Source organism: Megalopta genalis, chromosome 2 (assembly GCF_051020955.1).
Source record: "Megalopta genalis isolate 19385.01 chromosome 2, iyMegGena1_principal, whole genome shotgun sequence".
NCBI classification, from domain to species: domain Eukaryota; kingdom Metazoa; phylum Arthropoda; class Insecta; order Hymenoptera; family Halictidae; genus Megalopta; species Megalopta genalis.
The window spans coordinates 31485591-31502967 of record NC_135014.1 but is presented as its reverse complement, the minus strand read 5'-3'; the positions used below and the strand labels follow the sequence as shown (position 1 = coordinate 31502967).

At 42.5% G+C, this 17377-nt stretch overlaps 1 protein-coding gene across 1 annotated transcript in view; it reads left to right on the top strand.

The window, feature by feature from the left end:
- The window catches only part of LOC117225560 (uncharacterized), a 57312-nt gene that overhangs the window by 23446 nt on the left and 16489 nt on the right, over positions 1-17377 (top strand). The window lies entirely within an intron of this gene.

Here is a 17377-nt window from a genome sequence, read left to right as displayed (position 1 = left end):
CAACAAATTGCAATAATTTTTGTGCTATTTAAAGAAGTCCCGCCATTTACATGTTCAAGTAATAATTAACTGAATTTAAGTAAAACAATTTGATATCTCTTATACGATTCATATCAAATTAATCATATTTGAAAATAAACGAAAGCTCCACTACCCTAACGCGTTCATAAAACATCGTCGTCGTCACCCGAGAAATATAGTTTCGGTGCCAGCTAAATTCGCAACGTTCGCGTTCGTGATTCCATCATCAGAATATTCAACATTTTTGGTTCGCCAGCGAAACGCTGGTTTTTCGCTAAGCATCTTTGCGCCGGCCAAGGAATACGGTTTCATAACAGCTGCAACGAGTTTCGGATTTCCATTAAACTCGCCGGGAAAGCAACTTCTAATAGTTCGTAATAATCGGAGCCGTATTTTACGTTGGAAGTTGCGCGATGTTCAAACGCAAGTAGTTCGGGAACATCGAAGAACGTATAAAGTATCGATGGATGTGGCCGTCGGTGTCCACGTTCCCAGAACCGGAAGTTCCAGCGATTCTACACTCGGACGAAGGCTTTCGCTGCCGGTGAATTTTTCAGGCGATCCCTCCACGTTATAGTTAACAAAAATCCTCGGACCTTTTCACGGTTCCTCATCCTTTCTCGAACCATTTGCCGGGTCTTCTTGTCCCGAGCCGCAAGTTTCATCTAACGGAACGAACTATTCTTCGATTGTGTCTTACTAATTAGTGTTCTTAATTTTAAAAGATTTCTAATTCTCGAAAACTTCTTTATATTTTGTGTTTTTCGTTTCTCTGTTCGCCTTTCTCTTTACAATCGTTAATTCTTGCCACGCATCTGCATAAAATGATGAAAAAACTCGCCCCTCAGTTGGATGGTTGTTTGCTTCGGTCACACGGCTACGCCGATGACATAAGTTTCACAATTTCTCCGGCTCTGAAAACTTCGCGAACGAATGAGATCTTCGGTTCTTCAATCGAATGTCCGCATCGTCGTTCGATCATTCTGTTTTTAATGAATTCTGCACACTCTCGGGGCGACCTGGTCAATTTCCTTTGAAATAAGTTCCCCCCCCCCCTCCCCTTTGAAATAAGTTGGCGACGAAGGTTTTTTTCCAACTCTTTTATAAATCTTGCTGACCACGCCTTCTGTCGCTTCGATGACGGTATTTCAGAATGGAGAACTAGGCCAATGGGGGTCGAATTACGTTACGACCTCCTCGCCGACATCCAGGCAAATAGGCTAAAATATTTCGTACAATTTTCCATCGGCGTGTTTTCATTCGAAACATCGTAAATTACGGACGCTTGGTAGAATTAATATCTTCGGCAGAAACGTGAGTAGATTTTTCGTCGATCTGGTTAATAATTTAGTACTGTGATGCTCTGTTTAAGAACGATTGCGCAATGAATTGCAGCGGTTTCGCGGAATTTCAGAGAGCAAGCTCAAACCTTATGAAAACCTCGGTAGCCGACTAATTTCGTGCAATGATTATCAGATATGACGAAGCGCCGTAACAGCGTTACCGTAATAAAGTTTACGTAATTTCTCGACGCACGGTTGCCCCTCTCTGTGTCTTTTTTTCTATCGACTTCGCGGCGCCGTAACTTCCAATATTCGATACTCGAAGACAAATTTACAACGATAGACGCTTAAAAACTGCATCCTCGATATTAACGGTGTCCGGCCTGACAGTTCGTTCGTGACTGAACGATGTCATTGAGCTAATCGGACGGCTCTCGGCTACGCGAAAGATTGTCGGAGAGTCTTTATTAAACATTCCGAACATTGGGTGACGCGCCGATAAAAATTCTGCTGGCGAAGATACGTTAAGAGCGAAAAAAGCATCGCCGGTTTTGGAGCTGTCGCGAATCAGGCTCATCACGTGCAGACCCGCTTTCTCCATTACGTGGCAGTTAAAATAAGATCTAGGTCTAGCTTTTATGTCTGGATATAAAATAATGTGTCTAGTTCTTGTATCCGAGTATAAAGTAAGTTTAATAATTTTATATCCAGATATAAAACAAGTATGTAATTTTTATATCTAGATATAAAATATATATACAGGGTGTCCCAAAATCATGGTATTTCCGTGAAATGTGGGGTTCCTGAGATTATTTGAAGTAACTTTTTCCTTTACAAAAATATTCTCCGAGGCATCGTTAACGAATTATTAACGAAAAACGCTGACCAATGAGAAACGAGCTCGGCTAGCGCGAGGCAGCCAAGCCAACGAGCGCACGAAGCCCAGTTCCGTTCATTGGCTCGGCCGCCACGCGCCAGCTGATCTCGCCTCTCATTGGTCACTGTTTTTCGTTAATAACTCGTAAACGAAGCCGCGGATTGCATTTTCGCTAAGGAAAAAGTTACTTCAAATGACCTCACGAACCCCTCAGTTCCCGGAAATACAATAATATTGGGACACTCTGTATATATATGGTATTTATAGCGTTTAAAATGTTTATAGTGTTCATATCTAGATATAAAATTAGTACACAATTGAAATACGGCGAAATGTTCTAATAATACGTTCCGTTAAATTTATTTTGCACAGCCGCGAATATCTCGTAGGAACACAGAGCCCGCATTCTACTAATTACTTATCCACAGCAGTAATCTATATTTAAATGACGAAACTTTTGCCAGACCGAGTTTCTAAAGGCGAACGAAGAAGCAAAGGTCCCGTGCCAATTATAAAATATGGCTGTCACAGAGAACCGTGGAACGGGACGAGAAGCGCGTAAAAGTAAATTGAACAACATACTTATTATAATTATTGGACCTGTCAATCGGAAATTCGATAGTTTTTCAAGTAATTTCAATTTTGATCTAATCAATGTTCTGATAAAGTAGCATATTACAGTAAATTCTCCCTAATTGACGCTCAGATTGTGCACAAAAAATGGACAATTTGGAAAGAGCAGATACGATTATTCGAGCCTCGCGGCTCGTTTTCATAGTTGTTGACGACTATAAAGTTGTTGTAACTATAAAACAATAAAACTGTGAAATCGGTAACTACAATCGTACCTCCTATTCCCAAATTGTCCATTTCTTGTGCACAATCCGAGCGTCGATTACGGAGAATTCACTGTATAAAAAGAAGATAAATTTGCAGCTTCTCGTTGTCTCGACGTCGCAACAATTATCTGACAACATCTACTCGCGTCAGGACTATCGAATTTCCATTTCCAATAATAGCAGTGCCAATCGCAGACCATTCTGCCAAGAAAAAAAAACAATTAGGAGACCGAAAGACTCGCGGTTGTTGGACTTGCTTCGCTACATTTAGAACGGCGACAGTCCGGCAGCTTCTTCATCGTTGAACCCCGCGTTCCGGAGCAGGGCGCTATTAAGAAAATGAAATTTACAATTCAGATCAGTAAGAAAAGCAACTGCTCCACGCTCAGGATTGACGTTTGCCACTTTTCCGATGAAGAAATCGAAATGCGCTATGCAGAACCCGGGCGCCGTCGCCGCTGGAAACTCGAGAACCTCCCTTCGATCCTCTCTTTCCCCTAAACTGTTTCGTTTCGGCGGCGTGCAAAATATTACTTCGCATTCTGTTAAGCGAAAATAAAGCTGAAGGTACTTCCGAAAATAGTAGCCACTGTGACTGGTTCATTTCAACCATCCGCCGTCACACTTCCTGTGCGAAACGCGTATGCCGCGCTGGGTCATTCAGATCCAATTCCGTTCTCGAACAATCGTCACTGAAAAACTAGCAATACTATCGAGCCGCAAAAATTTGAGAATGTGACTTGAACATTCTAGAACGTCGTTTCCTTTACTAGAACTCGATATCTCACTTCCAAGTATGTTGAATTAATTGTTCATTTCATTCTCATCGTGACAATATCAGTTTCTCGAAAAAGAACGATAATATTTTTATTTTCTAATATTACGGTAAAACCCTTTGATGAGACGATTTCTGAGGCGATTTGCAGAAACTTTTTCCTCAGCGAAAATATTCTGCACAGCTTTGTTAAGGAGTTATCAACGAAAAACACGGACCAATCGGATAGCTAGCCCAACTGGCGCCTCCACCACCCTCTCAGCCAATGCCCCGTCGAGCGGGCGCTCGTCCGCTGTGCTCGCTCGCCGATTAGTCCGCGTTTTTCGTCGATAACTCGTCAATGAAGCCACGGAGAACATTTTCGCTAATAGAAAAATTACTCGAAATGGCCTCGCGAATCTCCGCTTCCAAGGATTTACATTTTCGAGACACCCTGTATTTCTTTATTCCCGTCGAAAGGAGAGATTTCGACGGATCCCATTAATTTCCGCACGAAACACGTGTTTCTCCTCGAGCGGCGTCAACGTCCGCAGCCAATTAACTTTCATCCCCTTCGATTGGAAATTAGAGGGGCGACGCGGCGACGGCGGAAAGGGAGGAATTGACTTGGAGATTTTCGAGACAGTCGGCTAAATTCATCGGTTTTTGCTTTTATTGCGGACGAGGTGGCGGCCGGCCGCGTTCCTGTGACCGCGGTCGAAGATTTTATAAATAAAACATAGTTGTATGTGGCGCGGGCGAAAAGAGGGAAGATGGCGTTCGTCCCCATTCCAACGAGGAATCGAACGAGCTCGACGGGGTGAGGACGTGGCACACGTACGTCTAGAATTGAATGTTCCTGTGTTGGTAATAATTATATTATTACAGTTACAATATTTATAATGTTTATAGTATTTATAATATTTACAATATTTACATTATTGCAATATTTACAATATTTATATTATTACAATATTTACAATATTTATTATTACATTATTACAATATGTGGTGCTTACCACTATAGACATCGTTCTTTAATCACTTTAACAAGATGAATATAAAACAATAGTATTTTTTAATTCCTTTTAATGCTTTTACCGTATTTGATGTCCTCACTTTCATCGTAAAATCATAAAATCCGCAGTCTAGTAATAAGTGATTACAACACCTACAAATCATTTTTCCAATACTTAATCATCTAAAATTTATTAGGGAGAGATCGTCGTCGGGACAAACAGTACAGCAAATTCTCTCGAATTTTCCTTCAACTTCTAAACAAAAATAGACAATTTGGAAAGAGGAAATACGATTATTCATTCAACAATTATAAAAACAAGGAGGAAGGCTCGCATAATCGTGTCTCTTCTTCCCCGAATTGTCCACCTTTGTTTACAAGCCGAAGGAAAATTAGGGAGAATTTACCGCATTCCGGCGATATTCGATCGACGACGGAATTACAAGGAGGAATAAAGCGTTTCCGAATCCAGGGAGCAGTTCGGCTGGAAAATACGGCGTCGCGACAACACGACGTCACGGCCCGTTGAATCTTATTTCACGCGTGTGGGGAAAACGGTCATCCACGCCGTTCGAGAGGAAGGAACATTTCAGGACGAAGGAAACGGGGAGGAAGGGAGAGGCTTACAAAGTTTTATCACGAGATATGGAAAACGTGGAACGCTTTAAGCGGCGCGGGTTACCCCGGACAAGCCTCGGGGAACACTAATTATTTCGCAATCTCGGCACTCACCTCATTTCCCAGATAGTGTTGCATTAAGAAAATTAATTTTTTACAAGCAATCCTGGAAGGAACGGGACGGGACGCGAGCCCGAGGGCGAAAAGGGTGTCCCCTCTCTCTCTCTGTCGTCCCTCTTCCCGGGGAAATTGATTCGAAATGCTTTGCAACGCTCGCCCGACAGCAATCGGATGTAAACTAGAGATTATGCCATTAAGAATATTAATAAATGAAAACGAAATCACACGCGCCGCCGCTCCATTAGGAAGATGAGTCTCGCGGAAAAGGCGTTTCCGGCGGCCGTGATCGTCTTTACGCGTCCGTTTGTTAAGATCGCCTCCGGCCGGGCCCCTTTCCCGCGATCGATTCACGGGTCGCACAAAGGGGATTCTAATATCCTATTCATTAGCGCTTCAATTATCGAGCCGTCCTGGACAGCGATTTTTCATTCTGTCGGTAAGAAAATAATGAAATGCTTTCGCTTTGACTCGTCGGAATGAGGCTATTGTGTGCGCGCGCGTACGCGTTCGGCGACGTTTTCCTTGAAATGCTAAATAATGAGTGCACTGCGCCATTTTTTTTTATGGCGTGGCTTAGATCATTAACGAGAGTGGCGGATTCATTTCTAATGGCTGCTGGACTGCCGCGGTTCTCTTAATTCGAAAGTCATCGCGATCAATTGGTATGTTCGATATAATCAGTGGAATAATTAATCGATCAAAGGAAAAACGTTCGCTTAAAATTCTTTTAATATTTTCAACGTTAATTTTTATTATTATTGTTATTTTTTATTTGCTGGCTACTAGACTAGAATGCATATAATCCGGGAGGAATTCACGTTTCCACGTGTTTTATTGAAGTCTATACAAAGACTAATGCATCCGAAAGAAGTACCTTGCAAAATATGTTGAGAAACATTCATAAATAAAATTATGAATAAGCCTTACAAAATATGTTACAAGATTCTGCTGTGTAAAATACGAAATATTTTCGAAAAAGCTCGTGTAACAAGCGTTTCATGTTTCGGACTTCAACTTATTACGCGAATAATTATAAAACGTAATCGCTCCGTGTTTTCAATCGTTTTTAATCGTAATTTTCTCCCGCAAAAGTTGCAGCGACGAAAACCAAAAATAAGGAATATGGATTTTTGAATCTGAAAAGCTGAATCTGAGCTTCAATGAACGTGTCCATTGATATTTGTCGAATGCCTTGACCCTCTCAGTTTATAATGAATTTTTATTATACATTCGAATAGTAACAGATTTATATATATATATATATATAATAGAAGTTTAAATCTTAATAGATTTTTAATGGAACTTCAAATCTCAATGAATTTTGAATAAAAATTTAAACAGAAGTTTCCGATTACAGCAGATTTTCAATAGCGATCAAGACCGCAACTAATACAAAACGAGCACACCATAAAACCATGTAGTACCTCTGCCATAACTGTCACGCGACAGACCCGAGATTGCGACAGTTACGGCGCGAACGCAGTGGCCGCGCAAGGTCCGGCTAATGGAGGTCCATCCAGGGTCCGTCGATTGAAACTGGCGAGGACAATTCGGGCCTAACGAAATCGGTATGCAGGCGGTGGGGGTCGAATAATTTTGTTCGGTCGTCGGAAAGCTCTCGCCGGGGAATGTATTGCCGGGGGAAGCCGGGGCCATCTGCTCCCTTCGCAACGATTCCCTTCCGCGTTCCGATCGAAATATGTGCGGCACGTTCCCGTAAGGTAAACTCGAAAGGTACGGGGGCCGGCGGCGGTGGTATTTGTCAAGACTCGGGAGACGTGCCCGTCGGTATCCGACGGAGATATTATTCAAGATAGGAGATGGAGCCAGCCAAGACGAAAATGGGCACTTGGACAGTTGGACAGTTGGTGGTCTCGGTGTAGACGAGTGTCGTCGTCCTTCTGCCTCGCGTCCCCCCTGCCTCGACCCTCTACGCTCCGCCTCCGTCGGGTCTTCCCGCCGTTGCTGCTTCTTCCGCACCCTCCGGCCTCGGTCCATGCCCTTTGTCCGAGGGGTCGACGAGCGGAAACGAAGAAGAGAATCGGGCGCCCAGCCGCTCTGTCACAACGAGTTCCGCCGGTGTCACACTCGGAGACCACTCTATCGAGTTACAGCTTTGTTTTTGGGTCGATCGAGTCCATCGCCGCGCCACCCTACTCCCACGGAGTCTCTTTTGACCCCCATCGACGTCGTTTCCGGGGTCAACGATAAGCACGATATTCCGCGCGCAAACCCACGGAAAATTGATTTCACAAACGTCCCCGCGGAACTGGACAGCATCGGACACAGGGATCCTCGAGTTTCTCACGGGCCCCGTAATAATACTTTGTTCGACGGGGTTATCGATTTCCGGGGACTTCTGCGTCGACGGAGATCGACGGAAAATTGTGCCGCGGCTCGCTAACGTGTTTGTTTCTTTTTCTTAATTGTTGGTTCTTCGATATTTTTCCGACGATCTTCGACGAATCCGGGGCCGCGCAAGGAAAAATATTTGTGCTCGAATAATGTGTTAACAATGTCGTTGTTAATGTATAATGTTGTTGTAATTGAGCAGGAGGGGCAATGGGCATCGCGTGCTTTTTGCTGTAGACGGCGAATGGTCGCGCAAATTTTCATTATCTTTCGGCATTTCGCAGATATTAATTCAAGGAAAATGTTCTCCGTTGACTAAAATATTTTCATAAAAAACAACGAAGTATATTGAAGGAAGATGGAATTTTTGGGACGTTTAACGAAGATTTAAACAGCGTTAAATGATCTTGATCGACCTTCGAAGATCAAAGTGTTGCAGATCAATGAATTAACCTTGAAATGCAGGATCCGTTTGCTTAAAAAAAAATACAAATCCATTAAAAAAAACTATGATCTCCTTGAAATCTCCGAAGCACGTCCATCCAACAAAAGCTTGCTTCCCTTATAACCTCACTTGAAATATTTTTTGAAGCGATTTATAATTTAGAAGATAATTGAGTGAATTACATCAAATGGAACACCCCGTATAACTACGTAAGCTAGAGTGGCGCTGTTAGTATTAATTAAAACTTGCACTTAACAACGCGTCGAACCGCATTAGCACCGTTTTTGGACAATTCCGAGAAATTCGGGCGTCTACCATGTCTATCTATGTTCTGAAAGCGTTCGATTGAATGATTCGCTCTGTCTCCCGACTTTCAGACGTCAGAAATACGGACCGCGAAAAGTGCCGAAGAGATTCGATTAGGCGCGTTCCGTTGTATAAAGGCAGGAACGGCGGTGCCTCGTTCGGTTTTCGGAAACGAGGAGGCCAGAGAACTCACCGGTAACCAATAACGAGGAAGAAAGCTTTCTTTATCTGGATTGGAAAATCAAATTGTCGCCTCTTCGCCCCGGTGGCACGCTCTTTCTCCACCCCTGCGAATTCCTGCGCCTTTTCACCCCCCGCGGGACCAGAGTTCGTGAAAACATTCCGCTCGAACCGTCCTACCCGCTCGCACGCCATTTTATTTCACCCCCGTGGACGTTAACGGCTCGTTGCTCAATCGTATATCGGCCATTCGTCGATGAATATTCCGCGACCTAAAGCTGAACTTTTTATTATTCGCGTAACACCGTACGTCTTCTTATGGAATCTTGATTACGTCGTCGTTCAGGTTGGATTCGGAAGCATTCGGCAACCAAACAATGCTGCGAAGCTTGTCGGAACAGTTGTGCTAGGGCAGTTATTCTCATTAATAGAGTAATTTCTTTCTTCCAGAAATGTTCGGGAATCGAGACACGCAGATTTGAAAATACTAAGTCGCGCTAAGACACGATTTTTCGGGCCTCGCGGCTTATTTTTATAGAAACTTGGGGCAGTCGGCTTAGGTTAATATAAATACACAGTAATACTGGAACAAAAACGGTGACTTAACTTTCTTATTTCTAATTTTTTGCCACCATTCGAAGGCAATTCGGAGGCCACGTGCCACCATTCGAAGGCAATTCGGAGGCTACGTGCCACCATTCAAAGGCAATTCGGAGGACACGTGCCACCATTCGAAAGCAATTCAGAAGCCACATGCCACCATTCGAAGGCAATTCAGAGGCCACATGCCGCGATTCGACGGAGATTAGTCATGCACCTTGTAGCTCCGCAATTTTTCTTACCTACTTCAACATAGCAATAAATTACATAGATTTAGGACTAGCACAGAGAAATTCCCAGCAACCCGAAATTTGGCATTTCCGAGAGAAATTAGTGTATTCAGATGGAATACCATTTTTCTACCTTTTGGTTTGTATGATTACTCTTCGATTAATCAAATGAGACGATCGTTTCCAACAACTGTTTCCTGTGAAATCATTTTGATAATTTCAATAAACGTGAAACGAAATGTACTGACCTAGTGAATACGATCCGATCGATAGATTCAGCGCTAACTCTGAGCCTCATTAATTATGTTTTAATTTTTTAAAGTTTTCCTCGGAATCGGTTTCTCAAAAATACCGTCGATCGATCGGCAATTTCGAATAAGTCAGATTCGATGCTTGCGGGAAATGTTTTCTATCGAGTCGCTGCTGATCGAGGGGTTCGCACACTTTTAAGGCGATTTCCATTACATTTACATGCTCCCATTGATTTCGATAGGAAATGTGTATTTGCGGAACCGCATTGAAATATTGATTGTTAGAAGCCCGGGACGTAAAAGGAACATCGAAAGCTTTGATGTAATTTGGAATTGTTGGAGGTATTCTAAAATCGAATTCACGTTTTATTCATTCGACAAGTAGACACCGAGATCGCTATTTTCATCGTCATTATTTCCTACAGATCGCGAATAAAATCTCTTGAAGAATTATTAATGCTTTTAGATTAATAATGAAGATTTTTGTATGTGTTAAAATATATGCGGAATCGCCGATTTACCATTTGAATAAAATCCAACAATGGGAATTAAATCGCAACTGTGGAAAAAAACGTTTAACAATACTTCGAAGACGAAGTATATATATATATATATATATATATATATATATATATATATACAATTACGTTAAAAAATTAAAGGATATCGTTAAGATGTTCAATCTTAAACGCGACTTTGACATTTCGCGCGCGACGTTTTCCCACGAAGTGTCACAATTTAGCGGGATCGGAGCTACAAAATCTGTATAAAAAATTTGGTTACCTCGCCAAGGACCACTCTGTTCGTTGGTCTACATCGAGGTGGTCCTGCTGCGAAGGTCACCGGGACGTCCGGGTCGATCTGTCACGGTCTTTTTGCCGATATTGCAAACAGTTCGAACGATATCAGTTCGACGGCGGCCAACGCTTATTGGTGTAGTTGGCGTAGACAGAGGGCGAATCGAAGGCCGGCTGACTGGAATAGCGACGAGGAAGGGCGGCGGGAAGGGTCGAGGCAACTTAAACAGCGGGTAACAAGAAGTAGCAAGTAATAATTGAGTCAGGCAAGTATGCCGCAGACCATACCGGCGAGCTGGTGAACAGCGATGTGGATGTACCTGACCGGAATTCGAAAACAGACGAGGGCGGGCAATTCCGGGGACTTCGACGATGGAAGATGGCTTCATGGTTGTTCGCCGATCGCACAGAATTTCGGTGTTTCCACGGGAATATTCACGCCGGCACTGCAATCGAATCCGATCGGGTTCGTGTTACACCGAGAGAGAGAGACTCGCCTCGCCTCAACTTGTTAACGTTTCGGAACGGCCCCGAAACTTTCGCCGAGCTTCGTTCTACTTTTAGTCAAGCTAATATTGGATAAGTCGACAATTGCTGTTATACCTGTGTCTTTGCGCGAGTTCTCCGGTTACTTGGACTCTTTCTTTTTTTTCGTGGAAATCGGAACAAAGATTAGTACACCTGGCGAAAGCTTATTCGAACACCTTTTATATCCTCGGACGGCCTTTTATACCTTCGGCCGACCCAAAAATTCAGTGAATTTTTCAGCCGTATTTATGTCATCCAGTAGTTCGTTCTTTAACCCCTTTTCGTACTTTAACGAGTCAGACTCGTGGTAGAGATTTCTAATAATAAACTATCAAGTATGAAAGCTGTTCCGTTCCATTAAGTCGCGAATCAAATATAAATGATATTAATATAAATATTGATTAACACAAATAAACACGCAATAAATACAAAGCTTTTTTTCTCTTCTAAGAAATCATTGCTATGGAAAAAGTTCTCATCGTTGTAACTGTAAAGAAAATGGTACGGTAAAGGGTTAAAACGGGACTTTCGAAGTTATGCGTTGATGTTCTAATATTTTGCCAATTAAATTGGAAGGACGAACGACGAGTCAGGATTAAGTTATTTTCTCACCCGATCTGGTGCCTAGTTAATTATAGTACGTTTTCGGAACACGTCGACTGGAATATTGCTTAACGCTAGACTTAAAAAACCGGTCAAAATGACTTGTTCCAAATGTTTTTCTTTCTCGGTTATTGAAATTATAGAAAAGTTTCTACGAGAAATTTCTTTTTCTAATAAAAATTGAACAAATGAGTACAGTAAATTGTCCCAAATTTTTAAATTCAGCTTATAAACAAAAATAAATAATTTAGGAAGAGACGATAGGATCATTAGAGCCTCGTACCTCGTTTTTATAATTGTTGACAATCGGCAACTATAAAAATGAGTCGCGAGACTCGTATAATCGTACCTCCCGTTCCCAAAATCTCCATTTTTTCCGACAAGCTGAAGGAAAATTGGGGAGAATTTACTGTACTTTTTTTGTAAGTTTGCTCTTACTTGGAATGACAAAAAAATCTCTCGTTTCTAACTGTTTCGTCGATCCTTAAAGCATCGAAAATCAACTGAATGACCTTACAAAATCGAAGTAATTTAATTAACGAGGCGGAAGCTAGGAAATTTAAATCGATCATAGTGAAAGATCGTGGTACTTCAACTCATTTGCATTCGAAAGATCCGCCTGAAATTCCGCTCGTTCGAGAGTGTATTACACGAAAAATGAATCTTGAATGCTACTTAAAAATTACCGTCATCCTCGTTTGACGAACGCGGCACTTAACGTGTCAAATTAACGCGGAAATAGCGAGAATAGAAGCCACCTATATTCCAAAGAGTACTCGAATCGGCAGACTAAACTGGAAACCTTTAATATGTTGCAGATAACCGCGGCTATTTATTAGCCGATTTATTAAATTGAAACTTCTGTCTGTGACAGCCATTTGAAAACATCGCGTGTAATATTTGTAAGATGTCAATTTGTTTTCAGAGAGTTGATTAGAGAAAATTCGGTTCTTAATATATCACAGAAATAGCTCGACTAAAAGCCGCCTATATTTCAAACAGTAATAAAATCGATACTCTAATCTGAAAATATTTCATACATCGCAATCGCAAATGACTATGTTCACCGGTACCGATTCACCGCACTAGAAACCTGAAGCTGTCTACGCCGGCCATTTAAAACTATCACGTGTAACACCTAAAAAAATAGCAAATTGTTTTCGAGCGGGTCAGAGGAAATTCGATCCTTAAAATCTCATCGAAATAGCTCGAATAAAAGCCGCCTATATTTCAAACAGCAATAAAATCGATACTCAAATCTGAAAATATTCCACACCCATCGCAATCGCAAATGACTATGTTCACCGGTACCGATCCACCGAACTAGAAACCTGAAGCTGTCTATGCCGGCCATTTAAAACAATCGCATGTAACACATTAAAAAAAAAAAAAATAGCAAATTGTTTTCGAGTTGGAAGAAAATTCGATCCTTAGAATATCACGGAAACAGCGAGACTAAAAATCATCCGTATTCCAAAGCGCGATAGAATCGACGCGCTCTAAATTGAAAATAATTTACGCACGTAATTTGTTACAAATAACTCCGTTTATTTTCCAGATCGGAGGCTCGAGTCGCGTGAAAACATTTCGAAATGTTGCGCGGACCGCGTTCGCGTCGAGAAGCGCCGGAAGAATCGCGGGGTCAGAGGTCAATGGGGTTTCGGAAACGGGAGGCACGGTACTGGGAGTCACGTTTCCGAAGTTGCCCGTTTGGCGGCGATATGAGCGAACCGATTTGGGACCGTGGACCGTCCCGAATGATTTCCCCGTCAGCGATCGACGCGAATCAGGCTGCGAGACGTCCACGTGGAAAGTGGTTCGGTTTCGGAGGGCGCAACACGGAGAGAAATGTCCCAGAATAACCTTCTGCAGGGGTACAACTGTGAGTAAACCCGGCCACGTTGAAACGAATTATCGCTTTGCCGATCCGCTTTTTTTTCTCCTCTCCATCGACCGTTTATTCCCGTTCGAGGTTTCGCCCCGAGTTCCCGTTTTTTTTTTCTCTCGGATCGACGCGAATTTGATCGCGATACGCGACCGGTCCTCTCCGCGATCCGTCACGCCTCTCCGGCCGTGAAAAATGAGCTGTGATAATGGCGGCTTTCGTTTATTTGCGGAACAGCAGCCGGAAAAAAGGCGAGGACCGCGGACGAGGCCGGTTTCCTGCTGGTCGCGAGCCGACGCGACGCCGCCGATTTGACAGTCTTTTTCTCGCCGCCTCTCGCGAGCATCCGATCCGATCGCGCAATGGCTACCGATGCGGTCCCTGATTTCACGGGAAACGAGAATTCGCAATCGAGGATCGTAAATTACCCGTTCGATCGTCCCGGATCGTTTCTTTTCTCGCGCTTTTCTTCGATCTTAACGCGCCGCGCCGGCTTTTACCACGATTTTCTCATCGCGACGAACGTTATTCGCGGAAATCGCGAAGCTTCGTCTCGAATCGTTTTGTGACAGTGAGTTCTCGAGTGACTTCCGAGATATTTTGCTTTCGAACTGGCTGGTTCGTGAATTTTTGCGGAGATTTATGCGAGCCGACGTTACGTTGTCGAATCTGTTTAGGATTTCTGTCGGGGAACTCGTGATTCCGTCGATACGATAGTCGAGGAGACGGTGTGTAATCGTTTCGAGAAATTGTTGCCGATTTTTACTCGCTGCTTTTTGCTACAATAATGCTCGGTTCGACGGTAACGCGTCGGGAAAAATTGCAGCGGAAGGAGTTCGCGAAATTCTGCACTGTCTGGGAAACGAATTCGAATCGAGAACTGTTAACGTCCTATAAGTTGTAACATTTATTTGATGGAGAAAAGTTTAATTGGAGAAGTTTATTCGACGGGAATATTTCACGGCCTCTGTAGCCGTTAGTCGAAAAAAGAGCGAACGAACCAGTTGAAGGAACGTGTAAACGGCTGGGTGCAACATTGTCACAGCACCGCCTGCTGGCCTCGATACATTGTCCGGGAAGAAGATCGCACATCTCGTGCATCCATGCTGAAAACGAACGGACCAGATTAATAATAAGGCGGACAAACTGTGAGATAACTTCAGCGTTTCGATATATTATTAACAATTCGTTGCAATCGTCGATTGTGGATTTACATAAAAGAATTTTTCGTGTACACTTAATTCGCACGAAAGTTTATCTATTCCTTTCGCGATGAAATTCTCTCTCTCTCTCTCTCTCTCTCTCTCTCTCTCTCTCTGTCGCATGAAACATTAATAATTTAGAGCTCTGTCTGAAATTATTTACCCGTCGAATTAATTTATTTCCCAAGGATACCCGCGTCGATTATTAAACGTATCCGCGTTCCAGAAAAGGCTAGAAAAATTGCCAGTTGCAATGACGCCTAATTTCGAATTCATTTTGATATTTGAAATTCTTTTTACGGCCGCGTTAAAAAGGAATATTCTGCGCCGGGGAAACGCGAAGGATTTCGCATCGAGGTTTAAAAACTGAAACAAAAATTATAGCCCGAAATTCGGCCGTTTAATCAATATGAAATAAGTGATGCGATTTATTCATTCGTCCCCATTACGGATTCTTTTAGTTGGGCGCGATCAGATTGCGCAAAGTGCATAAAAGATTTGCTGAAGTAACTGCAGCGGGGCGGCGGAGGAGATGGCCGGCAGATTATTAAATCAAAAAGAGCGAAAGACTATCATGGGAGATTTTAAAGTAACAAGAGTATCGTGCTCCACTTTTTCAGCCGGAATCTTGAAAGCTTCCTATTAGGATTCGCTTATGCATCGACGATTTTCCACCGCAAAACTCTCGAGTTCCAAAATAAACGCTGCGCTGCATACTATTTCCAAGCTTAGAATGCCGCTGGTGCAGTCTACGGTACACAAACTCGGTTTTTCGAACAGTTCTACGTTCATAGTTTCCTTAAAATCGTGACGTTCTTTACAATCTGTTCGCTGAAAATATATAATTGAAAACATTCAAAAAGAATTATTTACAATTCGTTGAAATTATCGAAAGAGAAAATTCGTTTTCATTTATGTTCGTAGCTTTCGACGATAGACAATTTTTATTTTGCACAATTTGATGCACAATTTTATCTGATTTTATTTGAACTCGTTAGAATTTTCAACAGAAAATATTCGTATCTATTTCAATTCTATTTGTATAGCAATCGATATAGAAAGTTTTTCATTTGCATTTTCAAAGATTCACAATTTTATCATCTGACTTTATTTCAACTTATCACAATCTTCGAAAGAAAAAATCCATTTTTATCACGTTTCTATTTCTAGCTTTCGACGTCGACAATTTTTATTCTGCAGTTTCAGTATGTTTGACTTTAATTTATTTTCACGTTGTTAAAATCACGAACAATAACAAATTCATTTTTATTTCGTCTCTGTTTTTAGGAATCGGCATCGAAACGTTCTTTTCCACGGAAGATCTGCAGTTTCATTTTCTTCCATTAATTGCATTTCTTGCACCCCGACGCACTTTTCTTTTCCGTCGACAAAAAGAAAGTACATTCGAACATTTCATTTCGTCGGCCGGATCAGGAATTCCTGAATCGATTATAAAGACCCCGAACGAGATTTGGTTATCGCGCCTGATACCTGCGTCTCGAGGATGCACTTCTCAAGTTACGCCTCTCCGCGAAAAAATACACAGATCCCAAGTGTCTCGCGATCGGCTCGATAAAGACAGAAGTTATTCTCCATGCCGGCGAATAGGAGAGAATTTACGAGCGGGCGCGATCACGCGCGGGACAATGCATTATTATTACAGCTGCTCCGATAAACAGCCGACTCAAAAAGTTTTCATCCAATATTAGAACGGGAGCGTGTACATTTTATCCCCGAAGAGTTATTTTTTACAGTGTCCCGGGTAAAACATATCGTATAATTCTTTACGGATGATTTTGCGTGCGCCGGAAACGCGTGCGAACTTTTTCATTATTTCGCGGCGGCCCGGCCGCGCAGAAACCGATTGCTTCTGCAAAGACGAGTAATTTTCAACGAACCACTCTGTTGCACTTTGTAGGGGAGACCCAGTACGAAGATTCGCAGGAGCAATTCCCTCGTCCCATTCCGGACGAGGTTATCAGGTGAGCTTAAAACATTAACATGCGTTCCGGTTAGGGCCGAGAGTTAGGTCAGGGTTAGACCTCTAAGTGATTACGGTGTAATCAGGTTTATTCCCGGATTTAACCCCGGGGTTTCTTTCTATTGCGGTAAATTAGTTCTGACGTTTACAGATAACGGCGGCACGGAATTTTCCGCGGAGAATTTTCATTTTGCATAAGCGCACAGCTCGAATTTCCCGGCCGCGTCAATAAATTAGAACAAAGATCTCTCGCGACCGTTTTAAACACAGCTACGAATATCTCTCTCGTCGAATTTTTCGAATATTTTTTTCTTTCTTTTTTTTTTCAAACGCTGTTTTCATAACTTGCGCGCTGCAGATTTAAAAAATGTATAGAACAAGCGTGAAGATTTAACGAGATTTCGGAGCCGGTTTTTATGCTAACAGGATCCTCGATGAACTTTCGGCATGCCTGACAAACGTGCCCGTTTTAATCGTTATGTTTTAC